The sequence below is a fragment of the Rhinatrema bivittatum genome, chromosome 18 (assembly GCF_901001135.1).
Source record: "Rhinatrema bivittatum chromosome 18, aRhiBiv1.1, whole genome shotgun sequence".
NCBI classification, from domain to species: domain Eukaryota; kingdom Metazoa; phylum Chordata; class Amphibia; order Gymnophiona; family Rhinatrematidae; genus Rhinatrema; species Rhinatrema bivittatum.
The window spans coordinates 48379570-48404617 of NC_042632.1; the positions used below are offsets into that span (position 1 = coordinate 48379570).

The 25048-nt window shown below is 42.7% G+C and overlaps 1 long non-coding RNA gene across 1 annotated transcript in view; it reads left to right on the plus strand.

The window, feature by feature from the left end:
- Positions 1-7079: 7079 nt before the first annotated feature.
- Positions 7080-25048, plus strand: part of LOC115079963 — a 74953-nt gene continuing 56984 nt past the window's right edge. The window contains exons 1-2 of the long non-coding RNA XR_003853466.1: positions 7080-7099; positions 18315-18370. This is a non-coding gene — a long non-coding RNA (uncharacterized LOC115079963). The remainder of the gene's footprint in view (positions 7100-18314; positions 18371-25048) is intronic.

A 25048-nucleotide genomic window follows, 5' to 3' on the forward strand; every position in this document is an offset into this window, starting at 1 on the left:
TTAGGCAGAACCATTCTGAAGAAGGGAGAGCCGGGGGGGAGAAAGTCACCTTTCGAATTCATGTCTATTCTTGATCGGAGCTTTATGAGTACTGAAGCTGCGTTTAGCTAAACTCTGTAAGGAAACGCTCCACTACAACAAAGTGGTGTCGTTCTTTTGATAGAAAATAAAGACAAATCATATCCTATTGGCCTGCAACAAGACATTTTTTTTTTATACATAATAAATAGAAGTCAGGATAAATATATAGCCAATGCAAATTCAAATAATTATAACTGCCGAGAAAGGGGAAATTTCACATGTGCATTTCAGAAAATGTCTTTTTTCCTTCCGCCCCCCAGGAACACCTCCTCTCAATCTGGCTAAAAGCATGCATGCTATGGAAACCCGCACCTAACCTGTAACTGGGCCAAGGAGGGAATTTTCAGACATTGCATTCTGAATGTGGAAGGACGCAAGGCTGGCATAGGCCCAGATATTCAGATGTAGCAGCAGCATGGCTGCGGGATGCCCAGGACCTTCATCTTTTCCCGCCAACCCTAGCATTTGAATAAATGACATGGCATCTGCCATGGTAAAGTACATGAGCTGAATGTGTTGTAGTCTTTCCCTAGAATATGGGAGACCTCTGAAGGCTGTTAAAGGAGTTTCCATGACTTCATTATGCTTTCCCAAAAAATATAAAATGCATACCTTGATTTCTATTTTTAGAAATTTTTATTTTAACATTATTTATTTTAATTTTATATTTATCAGCTTTTTTCTCTATTATATTGGTTTTAGTCTGATTATTTAGGATTTTATGCTTACTGTAGTGCTGAACTATTCCATCCCACTTTGAGCAAATTCTTTGCACAGTTGGGTAATACAAATGTATAAATAAATAAATTTCATTTTCCTTGTCCCTGAGCTTTGGGAATATTTTTATTCTATGCACTCATAATATTCTACAGATTTATTTTTATCTGTTTCTTCAGGGCTCTTTCATCCCGACTTTTGTTCCCAGGTGTCAATGTTATTAGAATTTCAGTTTCAGATTAAAACAATGTTCTCAAGGCTATGAAGAGAGATGTGACAGGATTCTCCAACTCATTTCTCATTTTAGTCTGTATGTGGCATGAAAACAATTTTGCCATTTCAATGTGTGTTTAATTACTTCAAAGAAGACATTATTCCTTTATTCCATAAAAAATGTATTCTGTTTAAGGTCTGAAAAATTTGATATGAAATAATTAAATATACCAGTGAAACACAGGGAAATGCCCAGATGAGTGCTGGTTTTTATGTACAAGAAACAAAAAATTTATAAATCATACAGAGACTGTGATCTAGGGTTATAAATAAGGCAATTGAAAGCCTATGGGCTGGTAGTGCCTATGGGCTAGTAGTGCCTACTATAACAGTCATTATAATGTTAAATACCACATTTTTCAGACTATAAATAGTCAATACAGTTTTTTATGTACAGTATGAGATTATTCCTTACACCCCTATTTCTGACGTATTATTCCTTTATTGACATGATAAATGCATATATATTATTTCAGCCTATGTTTGTGAGGGGTTTTTTTGGTGGAGATTTCAATAAAGGTTTTTTTCAATAAGCACAGAAAGGGACAACTTCAATTTTCAGTGGGTTTAGGCACTTAAATTACAGCCCTATTTACTAAGCTGCGATAAGGTGGCAGCTTGTGTTAAATACTGAATTATGCCCTTAAAGTTAGGCTCCTAAGTTGACACCTTTGACTTAGGGCTGAGTACCTCAATTTAGGGGCCTATTTCATTATGCACCTAAATTTTAAAAAGTGGGTGGCTCTGGGCTGCAGTTATTTATTTTATTTATTTATTAAATTTTCTATACCGATATTAGTGGGGACATCATATCGGTTTACATCAAACAAAAATAACATAAAGGATGGAAAATACATAAAACAGGGAGTTGGGGAGGGAGTGATAGGAACTATTAGAACATAGCTTGAAATACATAGGAATCAGGCTAATCTGATTAGGTAATTAGGTAATCTGATTAGTTAGGTAGAGAAAGAAAGATGCCTCTCACTGATTTTCTGCTTTAGACATTTAATTTAGGAATCTACATCGAGTCAAATTAATTTCAAGCCTAAATTTTGGTACCTACATTTTAGGTTGCTAAATTTAGGAGAATGTATCTGAAAATCCTGCTAAATTTAGTTCCCTAAAATTAAGGGGTTTAAGTGAAGCACTAAGCATCTTTTGAAAATTGACCCCATAGACTATAACAAGATCCATTTAGTCTGTATATTTTGCCTTCCTATTACAATACTACAGACTTTACTTGGTCTCTGGTTTTTGCTTTTGTTCTCCACTCCTAAGCTTCCCCTAAGCTTGTCCTATGGTTTCTTGAATTCTGACACCATTTTTTTTTGCTTCCTCAGCTCCCTGAGAGACTGTTTCATGTATCTACTGCTCTTTCTCTAAAGAAATTGCTTGTTACTCCTGAGTCTACTCATCTTCAGCATCATATTGAGGCCTCTTGTGCCATGACTTTCTTTCCTCTGAAAAATGCTAGCCTTTTGTGCATTGAAATATGTTGCCTCAACACCATGGATTCTCAAACAGTGCTTAACTGAGTACCAGGCAGCATTTCAAAAGATGATAAATAGTGTGATGTGTCAATTCCCACAATGATCCTCAAAACTGAAATTGCTGAAAAAAATCGAAACTTGTAGGCATGAAATTATTGAGCGCATATAGTTTGACAAACATCCATGCATCTTAAAGACTCAACAAACAGACTTTATGAAAGTTAACATATAATGTTGCTATAGAGTAAAAGATGAATGAAATTTACTGGGCAAGTGCATAATACCATAATTTGCAATGATCTCCTGACATCAATGCAAGCTTTGGGTTGGTCCCAGCTTGTTAATAAACTAACACACAAAATGGGCTACATTCTGGCCCTCATATTTGTACGAGGTAACTGGTTATTGAAAGAATGCTTTAATTGTGATTGTACTGCTGTCCCTTGGTCAGTCCATTTTCTAGTAAGCTGTCTGATGACGCAACCAGAGTAGACCTTTCTTAATAAGCCTGCCCCGCTTTCTGTTTCTAGATGTCCACTAATCGACTATGTCTTGCTTCGGGATCAGTGGATCCCAAACCTTCTCCATTCTAGTGAACTTGATGCTAACAGCCTCCTTGATAGATGGAAAAATTATCTATACAGTGTCTTAGATGCCTGGCACCCATTAAAACATTATGTTTCAAATGTCAAAATTGTGCTCCTTGGTTCACAGTGGACCTGAGGGCTATAAAAGGTGAGGTTTGAAGGTCTGAACATTATTGGTGGAAGAGGAAATGTGATAGTTCATTGTCATTGTACCATGAGAAACTTACCACCTATAGGGAAGCTATCAACCAAGCTAGAAGGAGCTGGATTTTGACTTGTATTAGCAGAGCTTTCTCATAGCCTCATGAGCTGTTTAGAAACATGCATTTGCTCTCTAGGACTCCTGCCCTAAGTTGTCTTGTAATGACCTATTCCTCCTGAGAGGAAGTAGCATCATTTTTTCTGAAAAAACTTCATTGTTAGTTGACTGCTCGTTGTCAGTTCTGCGGTTTGTGATGACTCTATGAGCCACTACACACTGAGAGAGCTTCTCCCTCGACCTTGTCCTTGGAGGTTGGATCCATCCTGTGCATGATGAAGGACTCTTATTGTGTCTTTGATTCTTGCTCGGCTGCACTCATTAAGTCTTGTGTGGTGAAGTTGATGGCTTTATAGCCAGCCTGGTTAATGCCTCGTTCAATAAGGGATATATCCCACTAGCTTTGAAATCAGTATCAGTATGCTCTTTACTGAAAAACTCCACACTTAACCTCATTGAGGTATCTAGTTATTGGCCTATCTCCTCTTTGCCCCGCTTGCAAAGATCATGGAAAAAATTGTACATAACCAACTTCAATAATATATTGACAAACATAGGTTCCTTGATGTGTGCCAGTTTGGCTTCTGGACCCACCATAGAACACAGAGACCCTTCTATCCTCCTTTGATACCCTTAGATGAGTATTTGTCTTGGGCTAAATTCTTACTTGTGGTTTTAGATATCTCCTCCACCTTTGACCATATGATTTTTTGGGGACGTTAAGAATCTTTGGGTATTACTGCTATGGTATTTTCTTGGTTCTCATCATATCTCTCTTCTTGCTTTTTTCGAGTGTTGATAGGAGATGTGGCCTCTGATTTATACAGTTTGTCTATAGGTGTGCCTCAGGGATCCTCTTTGTCTGCTAGGCTATTCAATCTATATTTGTCACTACTCTGTGCTGTTCTTAGAGAGCTTGACGTGTCATTTAGCATATATGCTGTTGACATACAATTTTTTTCCCATTAATATCTACACCTGATGTAGCCTGTATTGTCACTTTAAATAACTAGCTCTCTTTGAACAGGTTGGCTGTAAATGTAAAGAAAATTGAAATCTTAGGCTAGGTCCAACTTTCCTTCATCCTTCAGTTTTGAAGGTCAGACCATTCCTATATCCACACATGCACAGAATCTAGGAATAATCGTGGATTCCACTCTTATGTGTTGGCAGCAGATCAATTCCATAATCAAAGCTTCCTATTTTAAAATACATATGTTGCAATCTGTGAAGCCTCTTCTTAGTATAGGGGACTTTCAAACAATTATCCAAGCGTTAACCATCTCGTCCCTGGACTATTGTAACTCCCTTTATTTAGGCTTAAGCTCATCTTCACTTAAACCACTGCAACTAATTCAGACCTCGGCTGCTCGCCTTGTGACAGGCACTCCTACACACGAGCACATTACCCTGGTTTTAGCCCAACTACACTGGCTCCCAGTCACTAGCCACATTGAATTTAAAGTACTTTGTTTAGTTTTTAAATCTTTTCATAACCTCACTGTCTAACATCTGCAATTCAAAAATATCAACCTACACGGTCACTGATGCAATGTCTTTTTGAGATATCTGCACCTAGATCAATTAATTTTTCAGTGTCCTGGAACTGTAGCTGCTTTGGAATAGGTGTCCCTGAAGACATCAGAGAAGAGATCGACTTACATCGGTTTAGGAAACTATTGAAAACCCACTTGTTTTCTCGAGATTTAATATATAGTTAGCCCTTCCACTTATTGCAGGCTCTCTTGGTGCTGCTATGTTTTGTTTGTTTTATTTATAGTCTGTATTGCTTTATTGTGTAGACCTGTATTTTACCTTTTTTTTTAGATATTTTGTTTGTTTTGTGTATTTGATTATGTATGTGTCATTGTAATGCACTGAGGATCATAGATCAGCGGAATACAAGTGTTTTAAATAAATAAATAAGTTAGAAGTTTCGTGCCCATACTTTTTTTTATTGACTATAAACAAGAGACAGTAGGGCAGAAAAAAATCTAGACCCCGGGGTATCATTGTTTCTCTAGGCAACCTCATTGCTTTGATTGGATACCCTCAACGCTTCCTCTTTGCATATGTTGAATCCTGGATTCATACTGTTTCTCAGCAGTTAAATATCGTGCAAAGCGGTGGTAAGGGGGTACCATGTAGCTCTTTCACTAAGTTTGGAAATATCTGATGATGCATCTGAAAATTACGAATAAAAGAAATTCTCAGTCTGAAAACAAATGGGCGCTTGAGATTTTTTTCTGCCCTATTGCCTCTTGTTTATAGACATTTTGTGGTGAGGGCAGTCACCTTCCTTCGATTCTATAGGTTTATTGAACCAGCATAAGAATTGTCCAGAGATGATGTCCTTAAGCTTTCAAGGCAGCAGAAGGTCCTTCAGCTGTGTCACAAAGCTTTGTATACCTTCAAGAAGATATTAGAGGTGTGCATAGGAAAACCTTTAGTTTTGTTTTCTGCATTTTACTACTATCTAAAACCATTTAGCATGTATTAAAACATTTTAGCTCATATTAAATGCAGAAATGAAACATGAAAATTTGTTCTTTCTTGGGTCATTTTGGATTGGAAACAACAGAAAACGAAACAACTATTGAGTTTGCAAAGTTGTTTTAAACCTCCCTAGATGGTTCCTGGCTAAGGCTAGTGCTTCTTCTATTCCAAGAGAACTGGAAAAAAGATGTTAAGGGATCCGGTGTCATTGAGGCATCTATTCACTAAGGTGTGTCAAGCATCGATGTCCCCAAAAATTGCACCCATCATTTTTATTGGGACATATTCACTAACGGGCGAATTTTCAAAGCCCGGAGCATGCAAATACTGGGGTATACGAATGTGGCTGGGCCCTCCACGTGCCAAGCGCATTTTAGAAACGGCCCGGCCACGCGCGTTACCTCCCGGTACATGCAGAAAGGCCGGGTCATTCAAAAGGGGCAGACTGGGACAAAGCCATTTTGTGCTGTCCCGAGGAAGCGCGTACCGGCAGTTGGCGGGCGTGCACAATTTATTTCTAATCCTTATGTGCACATGTTATAAAATAGCCCTGCTACGTGTATGCGTGCGCCTAATTTTAAGCTTGTATGCACACAGCAGCGCAATGTCGGCTTTGATCCATGCACGTGAGAGAATTTTATAAATGGCACATGTCCAGCCCATCACCAGTTTCATCAGTTCATCCACCAATTTGCCCAGTCTACAGCTAGGTCCTCCAGTCTCCCCCCCCCCCCCCCCCCCCCAGGTTTTTGGCCTGCCCTCCCCCAATTAACACAGACCCCCTCAAGCACTTAATAGATGGCTGGAAATAGTTTTATTCAGACTTACACCTCACCTGTGGCAGAAGTAACTTTTGTGCTGCAGTATACCTGGACGCGTGCCCAGTGCGTAGTGTGATGCAGTACGACCTGGCCAGGGGCAGACACAGCCTGGATATAGAAAAGCAGAAGCGGGCAGTACCAAACATATCCACCGGAGGGCGCTGAGGAAAGCAACAAAGACTACACTTCCCAGGTTCCCTGAACCGGCACCTGACCCCTGGCTGGAGGGTGAGCAGGAACAGGTGGAGTCATAGGGACTGATCCCTATGACTCAGCAGAACCCATGGAAGCTGAGGAAGAGGGCGTGCCACCGTGTGGAGCTGACCACAAAAGCCCGGCTCCTCAGAGTCAGAGGAGGAGGAGGAGATGGAGGTAAGCTGGGGAGAGGAAAGCTCCAGCTGTTTTTCTATGGAGGTGGAATAACCAGGAGGTTGGGGGATGGTAAATCCTGTGTTAGTAAATGGATGTATGAGAAAGGTTGGAAGGGAATTGTGGTTTTAAAAGCTGTTTAACTCTGGGCTTGTTAAGGAGAACCTAAGCGGTTAGGCTTGGGGCTTGTAAGGATAACCAGGCATTATTATAGGACTGCAGCCGGTGAGGCTACAGGAACACATTAAACCCTTCTGTGTACTGTTTGGGAGTGCCAGGACTAGAGACTTGGAGGAGTCCATAGCAGCGGTGTGCAGGAGCTGTACGAGTGGACAGACAGTGGGATATGAGCGGAGAGGGAGTCCTGAGGCCCAGCAAAGCCCACACAGAGTGCTGAGTGGAGGGGCGTGATCGTGACAGTAGGTTCGTACACACATATCTTCCCCGCCCTGGAACGCCTGTGCCCTGCCCGCATTCTGCCCCTTTTCCCCCGATGCAGGTATTCACGCATCGGTACTTGTGCATGCACGTGGGTGGATTACAAAATCGAGTGGACGCACGCGTGTGCCAGGTGCGCACACCTGATTTTGGCACACGTCCAGCTTTTAAAATTCACCCTTTCGTGACCAGGGGCCCAAGTGAGGCTTCCAAGTACTGTCTGCTCAGTTCCATGAAAAACATCTGGCCTAGCTCATTACCATCCTCTTTTTTTTTTTTGGAACGTCTTTGCCTAAACTAAGCATGTGCTAGTAGTTGATTAATTAGTCTGTAGGTTTATTTTGCTTTTTTTTTTACACTAGGCACAAACCAGTTTACTGTGGGTAGCAATACATGAGAGATGCAGTGGATAGCGGCATGCACTCTCTCTATCAAACAGAAAATATTGCTTTAAACCTGGCACTGATGCTTCTGATTAGGAAGACTGTTGTACATATTCTGCAAGGGCCATTGAACTGCTAGTAGAATACTAGATCACAGTAAACGGTGAATGATTACCTAGGAGAGAAAGCTCCGGTGAAAAAAATGTTTGCCATCAGAGAAGTTACTTTTCTGGATTTTTTTTCACTGACTTTAGGAAATTTCCGAACGTTCTTCTAGTGTATGCTCGTACATGAATATTTAAATTTATGTCTATAGGCAGGTTCTACAATAAAGCTCTTAGAAGAACGTGCCGTGCTACACACAATATTTTATACAGATGGCAATTGGAACCAATAATATTCTCATTAAATTTGTTAAAGTTATTTCCATTACCCCCATGAACAATCTCCCTGGTGGCCTTTCAGTGCTTCCCCATCATTGGGCAATCAGTTTTATGCAGTAACAGAATATGATTTACAGTGGATGCTTTAGTGCCTAATCCTGGCTGCAGTTAGTTCTGTTTATAAATATTTTTATGCTTGTAGATTAATAGTAATCTAAAGGCACTTTGCAGGTTTCAAAATCTGAAATAACGTGCTGGAACAACACGGCCCTGTTGTATTCAGCATTTTCTTTTTTTTACAATTATCTGAGGGGTCTTCCCATGCCACACCTAAAATTAATCAGGATTATATAAATAGACCAGATCACGGATGATTATCTTTTGACTTGTATTAATATTTCAAACAATAACATTTTTCCCACTGGTGATTTTTCGCATTTTACAGGAAATGAAATGCAAATTAACAGTTGTAAAGATTAAAACATAATGAAATGGAACAGAAAGTGGAGAGAAATAATGAACAAACTGGCTTGAAGGCAAATATGTAGATAAATAATGAGATTAATAACTTTAGACCACCCGACCAACAAAGAAGTGAAACATACCTAGTGCTAGTAAAAACCTGCTCTGCAGAGAAGGAATCTTTTTTTTTTATTTTTTTTTATTTTATTAATTTGGAAAATGTGTTCATAATAAATAGGACATAGTTTCTAGGGAAAAGTCACTCAAGCGCACAGGTACTAAGGATCCTTGATGTTCATATGGCAAGAAATCCTTTGTGGGTAAGGCCTTGTGAATTTTCTATTGCGCAGTGCTCTGTTTGCCCTTCCCGCCGCGGTCTCCCACCCTCCCACAGGAACTGGCACACGAATCTCTGCTAAGCTTAGATCTATACCTTCTAATTTTGGAAGTAATTCACAAAACATTCTGAAGCTAGAAGAAGCTGTCCTGTTAGTTTTTGTTTGATCGGCTTAGGTGATTTTGCCCCCTGTGGCAGGGGAATAGCTCCCTGCTGTATCTGAAACGACGCTCGCCTTGAGCTCGGGATGTGGAAAGGTGAGGAATTGTCCAAAATCCAAATCCTATGAAAGGTGCTCAATTTTACCAAGTTCCTGTTTAGTGGCTAGACATTGTGTTGTATTAAGGAGACATGGTAGGTCATTATTTGCAGAACTCTTGCTCAATTTCCTTCATTCAGATATACAACTTAGACACAGTACTAATATGTCTTATTGGAGAACCTGCTTACAAACATAGATTTAAAGATTAATGTATGAACCAATGCTAGAATCATGCCTGTGAGTTTCTAAAAGTCAGCATAGGTGGATGGGTGGAAGTAGAGGCTCCCGTGGGGGCTGGTTTCTCTCCCTTTCACGCCAGTTCAGCAGAAGGCGCCTTTCTGCCCGCACTTCAACGCCCATTTCCTGCAGGCAAAACTTACTGCCGATGCAGCAAGAACTAGTATTGGGCACAGAAAATGTGCGTTTCCAAACGGGAGGACTGCTTAGCACCCTCACCTGGAAATCCCATGCATATGAGGGCATTAAGCATTACCCCTCCCTGCGGAGGGATTGCATCTGGCCAGCATGCCTTTTTTTTTTTTTTCCCGGCTCTGGAAACTTAACCCCTGGTTGGAGCTGGAGCTGTTTATTTATTTATTTATTTATTTTTAATTTTTATATACCGAGGTTCTTATAGAGACTATAAATCACTCCGGTTTACATATAACGATAAACTGCCCAACAGAGATAAGGGGGCTTTACATAGAACAGTGGTACATATGGAACATTATAACTGGATGACAATTTAACATAATGATAATCAATAATATAGAATAGTTTTACTTGTAATTAATAAAATTATGTAATATAAACTGTATAATTTAAATATTTAACTTGGATATAGTGACATATTAACCATGCCAAATATAAATAATAAGATAAAATGAATTTTGAACTTAGAAATTGTAGTCCAGTTGCAGAGGAAAATATAAATAAGATTAATTTTTAGAACTCAAAGATTGTTGTCCAGTTGCAGAGACCTGAAGGTAGGACTTGGTATGGTGACCATAATTAGGGGATACTTCTTATTTGGAAGAGGATACTTCTTATTTGCAGAGGATTTGCAGAGGATTTGCAGAGGATACTTCTTATTTGCAGAGACCTGAAGGTAGGACTTGGTATGTGACCATAATTAGGGGATACTTCTTATTTGGAAGACTTTCCGTCTTGGTAGGATTGTGAGTCTGGGAAGGCTTGTTGGAAAAGAAGAGTCTTTAGCCTTTTTTTGAACTCTTGATGATTGGGTTCAAGTCTTAGATTTGGGGGGAGCATGTTTCCAGCAATATGAAAAAGAGAGTAAAAAAAAAACTTTTAAAAATAATTTTAAAAAACTCTCTGGTTGCTGGCAGCTGCCGCCACTAACCCGGATAAATACTGATTTATCCCTCTATCGGGAAGCGGGAAGCAGCCACCAGATAGTCACATAAGTCAGTACTTATACGGCTTTCTGGCGCGGTTCACTGCTACTTAAACGGTAAAGTAATTATCCGGTTAAGAAGCGACGACCCGCAGCAGATAACCAGACATGACTATCTGGCGGCTGCTTCCCGACAGAGGGATAAATCAGTATTTATCTGGGTAAGTGGTGGCCTTTCAGGGATGCCTCCACCCCCTTCCCTGGTTAAAATGTGTGTTCAGCTTGTGTCAGATGCACATTTTACCTGTTTTTATGTGGTTTTAAACGCCCGATGCATTCGCATGTCATTAGGTTACTGCATCAGGAGTGAAGAAGAAAATCTTGGCCTTAAAAAAAAAAGTGAGCCAAATACCAAGATGATTGCATCGGGCCTGTTTGCTTGGAAGAGGTAAGATGGTGGGGGCCGCCTGGGGAGTAAGAGGAAGACAGCCTCTGCTGCGGCGGGCGGCTGGGACGTACAAGCAGATGGGCTTTGCTTGTCCCCCACCATCTCTCTTCGTTAGAAGGAAGAGAAAGGCAGATGCAGAAAGTCTCGCTGGTCCGTGACCGCTCTCTGCTCATTTCCAACTCTCCGTGCTTTGATGGGGCAACTGGGGACAGAGGCGGCAGACTGGTGGGCCACTTCCCATAGTGATAAGGTCATGGTACCCCTGGCTATCTTGCGTTCAGGTTGAGACCACTGGCTGAGAGGATTGCCTGAGAAATAATGACTCTCCAAAATGGGCTTGTGTCAATTATGAAGTTGGCCTGGGCGTTGTTCAGGTTTGTCACTGCTTCTGTACAGCATAAACAGTAATTTGCTTCTTTGCAAGGAAGGGATTCGAGTTAAGGACACGGGATTTCATTAGAAATCATTATTAAGACTATCTCATCTTCTGGTGCAAACATTCTAAGATGAAAGGTTAATATTTCCAAATTATATAAATTAAGTAATTAAGCATTTGGTAGATTCCCCCAGCAGTCAGAGTGTAATGGTTTATAGTTACGCTCTAGGAGTTAATCTCTAGGTACTTTATCATACATTAGGCAGTTCAGGGATGCAGATTTATGCAAATATGACTTTGCTGTAGTCTGTGCATTTTCATTTTGGATATGCTTTATTTGATTTGAGCTTGAGTTTTCCTTTTGTTGAAGCCAGGCTGAGTCTCTGCCGCCTCATAGAAAATGGCTGTTTGTAAGTCTTGCCCTATACCAATAGCACAGTTCTCACGAAGTAATTATGTTTTATGAGATTAGAGTTTTGGTACTTGTTTGAAATCTTTCTTCAATACCTTTCCCTGAGGATTTCCAACTGGCTTTGGTTTTACAGGACGGGTCGATCCAGTCCTGGCTTTACCACTTGTAGTCCGGCTTTTCGTAGGGATATCGAAGGTCCTTGCATTTCAGTGGGGTGAAACCAGGACTGGAGTGACCTGTCATGAAACTGAAAGAGCAATGACTCCCTTGGTACCTGCGGTGAATTGGAATAATTTAATGTCTGAAGAAAAAGAAGCAAGAAGATGATGCAACTGCACAGTTGAAGATGCCAAGGGAAAGCGTGCTTCAGTCACAGGGAAAATCTCCTTCAAAAAGCCTATGTGGGGAAAACCAAGGAAAGGCAAGGATAATTCCTCTGAGATAAACGGATGGGTAAATAAGTGTAAACTGTGAAGAATGGGATCACGGCCACTGAACAATACTTGTGTTTATTAAATGAGTTAGCCTGAATTGTATTAAAACATTTATTCATCAGTACTGAATACACTTTGATATTGAATTTTTTTTTTCTGTTTGTCATGATTACATGTGTAGCCCCCATTTTTAGGAAGGTAAGGGAGCACATCTCTTTCTGTGGGTATAGGCTCAGGCTCCTTCTCTCTGTACTGGGGAGTGCCAAGTAGATACACAAATAGGGTCTTTCAAAATAAAACGTTTGCTGTCCAGCTTGTTCCAGTGTAATTAATTGGCATCGGGTGCATTTTCGACTTGTTGCATCACAACATCTAGTCTAAAATAATCTGCGTCTGTGGTCACTTTATGTTTTCCAGAGTCTTCCTTTCTTCCTGCGAGTGCAACACAAGGCTGCCCAGGGTTTTTCTGTCCCTCCCGATTCTTCCCTTCCAAATACCTTGAGGTCCACTGCTTCTTCCAAACATCTCCAAACCTCTCTTTTCTTGTACTCTTGGCAGAAACTCTGGTGCAGGGGGGTTCTGGTTTCCTCCTCTCTTCTCCCAGCTTTGGATTCAGGTTGGTGCCCGCTCCTTCCTTCACTGATCTTTCAATCTGAAGGGATCTAAAAATACCGCAACAGGGAAAGATCTTCCGTCTTCTCCATTCCTCTCTCGGGCAGGAAAGAAAAAGCTTCCTCCCAAGCAAAAAAAAAAAAAATTAACCAAACACTCAAACCATTCAAAACGTAGAGGTCCACGTCCTCCCCCCTGGTTGTGGCTCAGAAAATATATTTTTTCTCACCTATTCAGCCCTTCTCATCTAGACTCCAAACTAAAATGCCACGCTGAGCCTAGGTGTCCCCTGCTAATAGGCAGGAAGGAAACTCCCAATACAGCAATCTTCAGTTGGGGGTGCCATGGGACGATGGGATATTCTTCTGCCCTAAACTGCTCAGTCCTAACACTAGGCCTGAAATATTAGTGAAGATCCTCATGGGGGTCTCTGCACAAACTTGTGAAAAGCTGTTTGAAGTGGGCTAAAAGGCATATATGAACATGCCATTTCCACATCGTCTAAGGACACTTTAAAATATATATTTTTTTGTTTTATTCATCTTTAAAGTACAGGGCAAGCTCTTTTCCACTTACCTATACATTCGTTTGGACCTGTTTTTGAATAATCTGCCAGCTTCTGAAAAAAAAACCAAAACCCCGAATCTAGCTGTCAACCCCAATTTCATGTGGGTGAACAATATAAAACAGCAGCCAGACCAGATCAGCCAACTGGCTCCAGATTATTAGGACAAGCTGATCTGCTCCTGGTTTTACCTCACTGCATGCAGGGACCTGTAGTCTTGTTTTTCCTTAGGGGGATGCAATAGGGAAATCAGAATTACAGGGCTCAGTGTGCAATGGGGTAAAAACCATGATTGGATCAACCTGTCCTGAAAACAAAAATGGAGTCATTTGGCAACTGTACAAATGCATGGCTAGTGGCTCTCATTAAATGCAATCATGTTTCCTAGTGGATCATGGAGAGACCTTTTATCAGCGCTGTAATAATTTTCACATAGCTGATAAGTCCTATTGTTACGGTATCCAGGGCCGGTGCAAGGGTCTATAGCGCCCTAGGCAGACCAATGTAACCCCACCCCCTGCCAAACTCACCCTGAGTTGAAAGTGACCTTCTTACAGTGGTAGATATCTATAGCTATGTTCTCTCTCTCTTTCTCTCAACTGAGCGAGTGCTCTACAACTACTGTCACCCCTTCTTTCACATTTTGGAAATGGCGCCCTCACGTACCCCGGTGCCACCCCGCCCACGGATGCCGCCCTAGGTGACTGCCTTGTCCCGCCTAATGGTTGCGCCGGCCCTGACTGCATCAATAGTAAAGAGGGCACTGGTACAAGTGAAGTCTATAGGGAAAACTCTTAAACAGAAGTCTGAGAATTCCTAGCATTTACTATCTGGGTATCTTACCTGCGTAGATATGGTTAAACATTACTTACCCATACAGGGATGCCTAATTAAACTCAGTAAAAAAAAAAAAAAAAATCAAAAACACTTCCCCTGCGAATCGTTGAAAAAAAGGGAGATGGGGGAATTGTAACGAGGTCAGATTAATTACTGTATATTAGGAAGCACATAAAACAGCACGCTTTTCAGAATGAGAATAAATGTGTGGTCAATCCGTTTTGGCAATTGTGATTGGGGGGGGCGAGAGAGGTGGCCTCTCACACTCCTTTCAGAACCATTTTCTAGATGATCTCTGGCATCAGGGCATTGTGAATTGCATTCTGTTGTTGAGACTCGTGTGCCCCTGGGCAACTGAAACGTCAGACTGGGTGGACTGGACGTGAAGGAGCATTGCAGGAGACGTACGGGAAAGTTAGGGGGAACCCCGGACTCTACAAACCATGAACTGGATAGAAAATGGAGGGCCTCTTTCTTTAACTAAAGCATTCCATAGCAAAGTTTTCAGAAGCAGAGCTATGACTGTCAGGGGAATGGTTTAAGCCTATTAAATGCTGCCATGGCCACATGAAAAAGGCGCCGCTCACGAGAATGACTGTCAAAGAATGAAATTATATGTGCTTTAGAACGTTTGAAACCACGAGGTGAATGACAAAAAAAAGGAGACCCCTCCGAGGTCCCTGAAGCAGACAGTTGTCGAAACACGGCCGATGTCGGGCGGACGGCTCCGACACCTTCAGCAGCGGTAGAAACTCACCAAGCATCAACGGAAATCGACAAGTACATGAGAATAGTAGCGAAAACGCTTAGGGTCGGTTTGATCGCCGGGGAGAGGATACCTCACATATAAGATTCAAAGCACATCCAGATAAAAAAAAAAAAAAAAAAGTATAAAATATACAGAATAAAGAATTTGAAGAATAAAGACGGCAGCTATCGAATGTGACAGTCACAGAGTGGTCGCCCCGCACATTACCACACATTAGGGTGTTCCCTTGATGCTTGGTTGTGAATGAATGGTAGAAAAACCAGCAAAGCCTTCTGTCACATGACCCTTAGTAAACCAATGGGATTAAACCAGCTAAGCAAGTGTTGACCTCACGATTGCGCCAGTCACAGCCAGTGAAACGAAGACATGAATGCCATTTCTTCACATGGCACCTCCTCTTCCGCCACATGGAGGACCCCGCTCTGATCAGGTCCGGTTGCAGTCTATGTGACGGAAATGCGTTTTCTAGGTGACTGGAATGGAACATGTTTGAAAACCCGAGCGGCACTATTGGTTCACAAGTTTTCTTCGCTATTCATATATACAATAGCAGGGCCGTCACACCATCACAATTAATGCGTCTCTCTGGCTGAGGCTATAAGTGCTATGTTGAATATTCACTTCGGTAAGATATTAAGTAGGCCCGACAGCATAAAAGAAATCATTTCTGAAAGCCTTTCTTTGCAAAGGAAACCTTTTTTTTTTTTTTTTAGAATTAGACTTTTAAATGCATAGTACATGCATCTAAATTCATTTTAAAAATGTGACCTTTTCTGATTATGCTCATTTTTATCCCAACATTAGTCAATTTCCAACAGCCAGAAAAATGTTAGCTAAAAATGTTAGCAGTCTGCCAGCTGACTGATAAGCACTGAAGCAATATAAAATTTCTGGCAGGCTGTTGATGTACTTTAAAACCTTTTTTTCCAGTCACTGCAGTCTATGGACAAGTTCCATTTCATTTGAAGATGACCAGCTCTACCATTTGGTTGTAAAATTATATTTTAATTTTGAAAGCAAGGCAGCATTGACAAGTCCCACTTCGCCAAACAGGAACAAACGGTCGCCAAGTTGATGTCATCATCGGACGTGGGAAACCCACATCTCAGAGAAACAAAATTATTCCTTATTGCTTTGCTTACGTTATGTGACAGCCTGCGCCTTTTTTTGGGTGGTGCAGTAATTCAAATGTAGCCTATACCTGTTGAAAATTAAGCGGAGGGCTTTTGCAGCTGGTGCCAGGACACTGCCCCCCCCCCCAGCTCCCCTCCAGCTCTGCAGTGGCAGCTGTGTGGCCGGTACTTAAGCCACGCGGCCAGCCCATCCTGTCGCCTCCTGGCCACACAGCTGCGCTGCCGTCCACTTCCCCCCCCCTCCATTATTTTCTGGCCTTTCTGCTCACGCGGCTGTTGGACACCACACGTGCAGGCACGTCTCTTAGCCTGTGTTTATGTGCGGCGACCATCGGGACTGGCCCTGAACAGATTCCACCAGCATCAAGCGTATTATATATATATATATATATATAAATAGATAGATTAAATCAATATACTTTCCAGGGAAAATCTCCAAAGCCATGTTGATTTATGACTACAGTTAAAAAAAACTGGTCTGGGAATGCAACACAGTCATATGTCATACTGTGTTTCTAGGTTTTATTTATAGATTATATTTCCATGTGTTTGAAGCGCACATGTAATTTAACAGTTTGAATCTGCCTTTCTCTCGTCAGGCTGTTTCTTCTCTCTCTCTTCTATTATGCCTTCCCAAAAACAGAAGTTTCAAACCCGAATCCTTTCTAACTGTAGGTGACTTTAAAGTGCCATCATTTGCGTGCCTACCTGCAGCGTGTGCCTGGTTTCTTACCTTAGGGCTGACTCCGTGCGATTATTGGAGCTCTCAAGCCGTAGAAACCGAGCAGGGATGGGTGGGATCCGGCTAGTGCTCGGGTGAGAACACCCGGCTGGAAAGAGCGAGATCTCTGGGCGGCAAGGTTGCAAAAAAAGGCACCGGCAAAGCGCTGCTGGAATCTTGCCAAGCAAGTCCCCGATTATCTCCGAGAACAGATAACGTACACGCCACCGCCACCATCACCACCATCATCCAGCCAGGGCTTACAATATTAAAAAAAGAACCAAGAGCGATGGCCTGCAGCTCCTACAGTAACGGAGAACTAGAGGGAAACACATGCACCCCAAAGCACGAGGATAGCCAAAAGCATCCGGTCAAGCAGGTGCGTTATACTTTCATTCACAGAACTAATCCACACCAACCGAAGATATCCCAACCCCTTTAGAAGGGGACGCGCTAAGGTGCAAGATTCTGTAATTTGCTCTACGGCTCTAACATTGGGTCTGGTTTTAAAAAACATTTACTTGAGTAAAACTGGACTTACTCAAGCAAATGCACTTTACCCGTGTAAGTGGGCTTTTGAAAATTGCTACAGTATATGCCATTGAAGCGTCCATAGGATTTACTCGCGTAAGTGCACTTTACTCTAGTGAATGGCTTTTGAAAATTGCTACGATAGTGTATTACGTTTACGCGCATAACACCTTTGAAAATTACCTCCATGATGGGCATACCGCGATTCGGAAAATTACTCCCTCTCTGTAATGAACCATGCTTGCTATCCCTAAAAATGTCAACGGAGATGATTCCTGCTGCCTTTGTCACCTGAACCATTGCTCAGCGTGCTGCGGCAGTCAAGAAAGCAAACAGGAATTATCAGGAAGGGCACGGTGAATAAAACGGAAAATGTCATAATGCTGCGTAAGGACTCCATGGCCGCATCCTATGCCGCAGCTGCCAGTCCTGCAGTTCTTGGGAGCTCGTGATGAGCTGAGTTTTTCCTCCTATCCCTGGTCCAGTTTTCCTTACAAACGCTAAACTGCACAGGCAGTGCAGGGTGTGTGTCAGCAACACTACAAAGCGTCAGTTCGCGTGCAGCAGCAGAGCTGGTACGGCAAAGCCATCATTTAATGTCTCCTTATCCTTTCCTAGCAAGCCTGCCTTACATGCATTGCATTGTGGAAGCCTGAAATACAATCACCATCTCAAGGTCACTGTATCAATTAACTTTCACTGACCTACGCATGAAAAATGCAACTGCCATATAAATGCCTTTTCTTTTTTTTTTAAAGGCAGGCGCTATGAGACTAAGAAAAGGCAACATGAAAAGCTGATGTGTGCTTCAAAGGTAAGTTCTAGGTCAAATGATACCTACCTGCTTTGATATGGCTGAAAAGTGGAATATACATATAGTAGAAAGATAAATGCAGATCTTACAAAGCAGCCAACAATCCAAAAATGATATCAAAGCTGTGTCTCCTGGATTTTAACTATTCCTGGCACTTATAAGGGTGAAGGGGGACAATTTATTTTTTAAACTCCTTGTCTATGTGCAAAGTCCATGGATACTTTGTACCTGCGGAGCTTGAACCTAATTTTGAGAGGGAAAGCACATGCGGACTGGCTGAAAATTGCCCCCCCTTCATCGATCTGGATCTCTTCTGCCATTGCTTGCCTCAGCCATACAAAAGAAGAGGCTTTAATCTGAATCAGCATCTGTTTAGAGCCATATCGACCCTATGGCTATTATGGCTTCGGCCATATGAGCCACTGACATGTTGCATGTGGTCACATAGGAAGGGGAGGCCGGCAGTGCAGAATGAGTAAAGCGCTCGTGGTTGGTTGGTGGTACTCATGGGCGGAGTTTGTGTGTGTGGGGAGGAACCTTACCTGGGATATGGGAACTCTCTTTGTCATGTTTGGGTGTGACGTGGCCTACGCATGGCTGGCTGCTGTGCTCTGTTGTTGTGCTGTTCTGCTGCTGCATGTCAGGCCTGCACCGAATAGAGTCCTTGCAGCAGGAGCAGGCACCTGCATGGCTTGCCATACCGCCCAGGTGCTCTACTGCATGAACTCTCTTTGTTCCTCATCCACGGGAGCCAGCAGGCACAGGGACACTGTCTGCAGGAAACCACAGCGCAGTAGAAGGAAGCCCAGCAAAGAAGGGAGAGAGGTCCCAGTTAGTTAACCAGGAGGAGGAGGAAAAAGAGGAGGCAGTGCTGGGGTGGAGGGATGCTCCACCTCATCATCAGCTCTACATCCTCTACCATCCCTTTCTAATGCACTCCTCCAGCCACAAGATTCAGTCTGAAGCCTAGGGGTCCAACTTGACCCTGTGCTATCAGTGACGTTCCACATCAGCAAAGTAGTGAGAACCTTCTTTCTACACCTCCACCAGATCAGACAACTCTGCAGCCCCCGCAGTCACCATAACCTGGCTTCGATCATCCATGCCCTAATCAGCAGTCAATTAGATTATTGTAACTCCCTGCTAATTGGTATCTCCAAGGCTAACTTGAAATGATTACAACTTGTGGCTGCCAGACCTTTGGTGGGCGCCAAAACCTCGGATCGTATAAGACCCATCCTATATAAACTACACTGGCTCCCAACAGAAGCCAGAATAAAATTCAAGATCCTCCGGTTCACCTTCAAGTGTATAAACCCAGAGGACCTCTCCCAGCTCCCGCTTCTCAGAAATGACCCCTCCTTCCCTTACCTGCTGCAAAATTGTCCTGCACAAGGTAGAGAGCCTTGAGCTGCTACGTTCCCAAAATCTGGAATGAGATACCAACAGCCCATTCGCCTCGAATCATGTAACCTTACTTCCCGCAACAAGGCTAAGGCATAACCAATCTCCATCAGCTGGGACCCCTTTACTGGGAAAAAACCCCAGTCTCATACGTTCCAAGCGTTCAGGCCAATCCATCTACTGTAAAAGCCCTACACCCACTCGCTCTACACCTCCCTAACCCTCTCTAATAGTTTGTTCTCCCTTTCGGAGGTCTGTCGGTGAAAGTGAAGCTTCTTTTATCAAACATTGAGATGATAACAACAAGGCTTCTGATCTCAATCTGCCACAAATACAAATCAACAACCAGGTGGTCATGTAGTGAAGACCACCTGGCTGCGGTTTATACGTCTGACCTGTTGTTCCTATTGATTTTGTTCTTATTGATTTCATTTCAGTTGCCCTAATATAATTTGATTCATAAATGTTCTTAAAACAAACACATAAATAAATAAATAAAATAATGCTGGAAAAAGGCTTAGGTGAAAGTGGGCAGGAGCATACGGTGGGAAGGGGGGGGGGGGTTGGATCAAGGGTTTTGGCTCAAAATTTGTGAGTGAGGGGGTAGCAGCATTTGGAACCCAAGAGGGAAAGGGGCTGGCTCAAGGTTTTTGAATGAGAAGAGCAGGGGCACATGATTTTCGAGGCAAGGGGAGTTGAATAAAGGCCCTTGGGGGGGAGTGCCAGCGGATGGGGGGCATAGGGGAAGCTGAGAGAGGTAAAGGATTGGAGAGCCCTAACCTGTTAAGCTTTTTCTTCATAAGGGAGCCGTTCTCACTCCTTTGCAATTCCTTTTGCCCTTCTGTTGCACCTTTTCTCGTTCTACTACATCTTTTTGAAATAGGGCGAGCAAAACTCAAAGTGTGGCGAGCCGTGTAGCCATGCAGCAGCATTATGATATTCACGGGTTTTTTGGTTTTGGTTTTTTAAATTCTTCTCTGGATTCTTAACATTCTATTTGTTTTTATGGCTCTAAGATCATTTTCCGAAATGCTAACTCCTAATGTGAAACCTAGCACGGCGCGCTTACGTTCCTACACACGACAATCTCTCTGATTTCCTTGCTGTTCGCTGTTCTAGGTGGCGTCAGATATGGATGTCGATCCCGCGCCTTTCTCTAGGAGTCTGGCAGAGAGAGAAGGTGCAACGAAGCCCACATGTCCACTCATGCTGCCATCAAGCACATACTTAAGAGTGTTAAAATGCCACTTCAGATGTTTGGATTGCTTCAGTGCTGCCTTATAGTACTCCCCTTGAAAAGTGTCCATGATAGTGAGGGCCTGCTGCATGTTTCACGAGATTGCAGTAAAATATTGCATTCCAGTAAGGATTAATTCAGATTTAAAGGAGAATCTCCTGCTACCTCCCCATGCAGGCATAGAGAAAAGACAGCAAGTGGGAGTCAGGTCAGAAGCAAGGTGATAGTAGATTTTTTCACCTGTTAGCGGCAGCTAACTTTACATCTCATGGAGGTGGGAGAGGAGGAGACCACTCGCAACAGAGTTGTTTACAGAAAATATTTGTTTTGCAGAGCATGGCTGCTCTCATATTGTCTCCTTTGCAGTGGCTTAATAATTTCCCAGTCTTACCTGGTTTGGAACAGCTTGTTTGTGAGTGCAGCCCGGTAAAGAGCATGGACAAGAGATTTAGATCCTCAGTACAGCACTGCAGATGAGCTGTACTGCAGACCTGCTTAGTGCACAAGCACGGCTCACCTACCAGCTATAGGTCACAGCAGCAAACACCTCACAGACACTGCCCTGGAGGGCAAACGCATTTGCCTCTTTTTCTAACACCCATCAGTGGCTCAACCCCTTAATATAAAACGGATTGACCAAAGATCATAGAAGGGTGACCAAAATGATAAAGTGGATGGAATGGCTCCCCTATGAGGAAAGGCTAAAGAGATTAGAGCTGTTCAGCTTGGAGAAGAGACGGCTGAGGGGGGGATATGATAGAGGTGTACAAAATCATGAGAGGACTATAATGGGTAAATGTGAATTGGTTGTTTTTCAGATAATACAAGGACTAGGGGGCACTCCATGAAGTTGTTAGCAAGTAGCACATTTAAAACAAATTGGAGAAAATTATTTTTCACTCAACACACAATTAAGCTCTGGAATTCATTGCCAGAGGATGTGATAAAGGCAGTCAGTGTAGCTGGGTTTAAAAAAGGTTTGAATAAGTTCCTGGAGGAGAAGTCCATAAACTGCTATTAAGCAATAAGGAATAGTAGCTTAGGATTTATTTAAAGTTTGGGTACTTGCCAGGTTCTTCTATCCTGGATTGGCCACTGTTGCAATCACGATGCTGGCCTTGATGGACCCTCGGTCTGACCCAGTACGGCAACTTCTTATGTTCTTATGTTGATATTGTTCCCACAGAGCCAGTTATTTTAAAGACTGGATACTGTAGTGAAAGTAATTACTGCAAAGGGTAATAACAGCCATCCAGAACCTGGAGTCTCACTCTTTTATAGAGCTCATGGATCAGTACTGGGATCATGAAAGTCACTGCATGAATGCAAATTATTAAAATGGTTTCACTCTATACTGAGTCCTCCATTGCTTATCTTGGCTATAATAAGCCAAAGTCATGTCCCCCAAAGTTAATCACACGTAGGACTTGCTGTGGTTGTCAGATTCTGCTGTAACAAAACCCTCTGCATATCAAATGTTGACTTGCAGTCATTCATTATAGAGACACGCCACCGTATTAATTCTGGTTGTGCAGTCATCACTAGAGACTGTGGCACATGCTAGCAGAAAAAGGACCGTCTAACCTTTTCATCTGCCTGCCTCTCCCCGCTGCTAAGCTCTGATGTTGTAAGGATTTGTAATAGCATTTTATCTTTCTTACTATTCAACTTTTATTAAAGTGTATTCCAGGCATTCAGTGGAATTAAATGCCTGAACATTTATGGTCAGATGTTAAAAAGGGGGTTTTAAAGACAAACGCCAAAGGCTAATGCTTTTTCAGATCTTAGAATATGAAATTTAAAAAGATGAAAGTCTCTATTCAAAGATATAGACTGAATAACAATGTTTGAAATAATTATTTTCCTTATTCAAAGGAGTTAGTGAAGCTATAACTTCACACAGTTCTTTGTCCATTCAGCAAGGCTTGTATCCCAATTTGTGTGTCGACAGCAGAAATCCCTTCCTGAAAATGATCCTATAAAGACGGTCAAGATTGGAGAAATATTAAAAATACATAGGTGCCAGCAGGAAGTTTTACAAGCCAGGGAACCCCATCCCCTCCTCTCCCCCTATCCATCTCTTTTTCTCTCCCATATATCTCCTTGCTCTCCCTCCTCCCCGGTGGGTGACTCCTTCTCCCCCATCACTTATTACTATATGCCACCTCTTTCATTCTCATCTCTCTATGCTATCTCCTCTCTCTCTTGTGTCTCTCCACCATGAGCATCCTGTCTTTCCCAAGCTTCTTCTCTCATTCATACCCCTCTTACCACCATGCACCTTATTTCTTTTTGACATGATGTTTTCCTTCTGCTCATTTTTACTTTCAGGTAAACTGGAACCAAGATGCTATGAGTCTTCATTCACAGCTACCCCTATTTTATATCCTATCCCAACTTACATTTAGTGCAGGCATTGCAGGGATGGTCCTGGGCTTAGGGGCACTGCACCAGGGTGGGCTCTGGAACCCTGCAATCATTGGTCCTGAATGTGACCACTGGGAATCACACTTATGCAATGCCCATGGCTCCCTCTGCCACCCCAGAGGAGGCTTTGAATGCCTCCTCTGTAGCCTCTCCAACCCTGGTCCTGGCTGAACTGGAGAATGGGAACGGAACAAGGGATCTTTCACATGGCAGTGCACAGGACTTACCAGTTGAGCCACTGGTCTGGCCCTTGCCTTGTACATTTTCTCTCCCCTTTTGCCCATGATATTCTTACCTCCTTTTGACTACTGCAAGAGCACGGCAGCGTGGGGAGCGGAGACCCGCAGGGCATATGCTTCTGGTGTCGCAGTGTCTCATCCTCCTCCCCCTCCTTCTCAGCATAGCTGTTTAGAAAGGAAGCGCGTGCTAGTCAGGGAAGGAGCAGATGCAGGGCTCAGAAAACAAACGCTTAGCACTGCTGGACTTCTGTGGCTGAGCCTACTGGGGGGCGAGGCAAGGGAGGGTGGAGAGCAGAACCCCAATTCCTCTCTTTGGCTGCCAGAGGGAGAGGGACTCTGCCACCACCAATGCCTTTCACCCAGCCAGAAGTGGAGCAAAGAACTACTACTACTATCTATCAATTCTAAAGCACTACTAGACATGCTCAGGGCCATACAGGTAGAGAGAGGTGCAGGCATAGAGTATTGAACTACTCTATTCTGTAGGTGGCCTGGTACCTCACAAATTTCCAGACATGGCTTAGGTTTCTGGTGTTGGATTTTGATTCACAATTGTAGATGGAAAACATTTAATTAAATAACGTCACTTAGGAACGTTATTTAGGTACACGTTTCAAATGGTGTACCTAAATCACACTAAGCATAACAAATTTTACTTCAGAAAGAGCACCCAGAAAGTTCCTTATGATGGGACTTTATAAAATGAGTGATTTTTTTTTTTTTGAGTGTTGGCAACTATTCGGGTAAGAATGTAAGGTGATTATCATGCAAGTGTATCGTATACACGTGCTGTAACTTGGACTCAGTTTCACCTACTCACTTGTATTCCTGTTGTTGTTTTGTATCTTCTAGTCTCTCTCCTCTCTTCTTCACTCTCCTCATTCCCTCTTTCTTAGATTGCCACAGTTCCTAGCTTGTTTTTCTATCTGTAGGGAATGGGCTTCCTGTGTGCTGGGAATTTTAATGTAATGATCGCCTTCTCTTGTGGGTCGTGGCAGATCTAACCCTCTGGCTGCTCTTAGGTCACCAAATTCTTGGTCGGCTGAGAGGTTGACCCCCTTCTGAAGTTGCATCCGGCTGGGGGGAGGTCCTCCTCCAAAGTTGCGAGTTGTGGCCTGTCCACGGGTGCTCCCTCCTAGGATGACATGTTGACTGTCCATCTCCACCGAGAAGTCTGTTCAGGCTTGTGGGTCTAGAGGACAACATTCTGCTCATCACCTCCTCTTCCTGGCCTCAAGAGGTCACAATGTCCACCCCAGTAAAGAGCTAGGTAGTGGCAAGCTGTTAAAACAGCAATAAAAAGCATTCTGGCTCTCAGAAGTCATAAGTTTAAACTTTTGGTGTAGCTGGAGAAATGTCAGAGGTTTGACT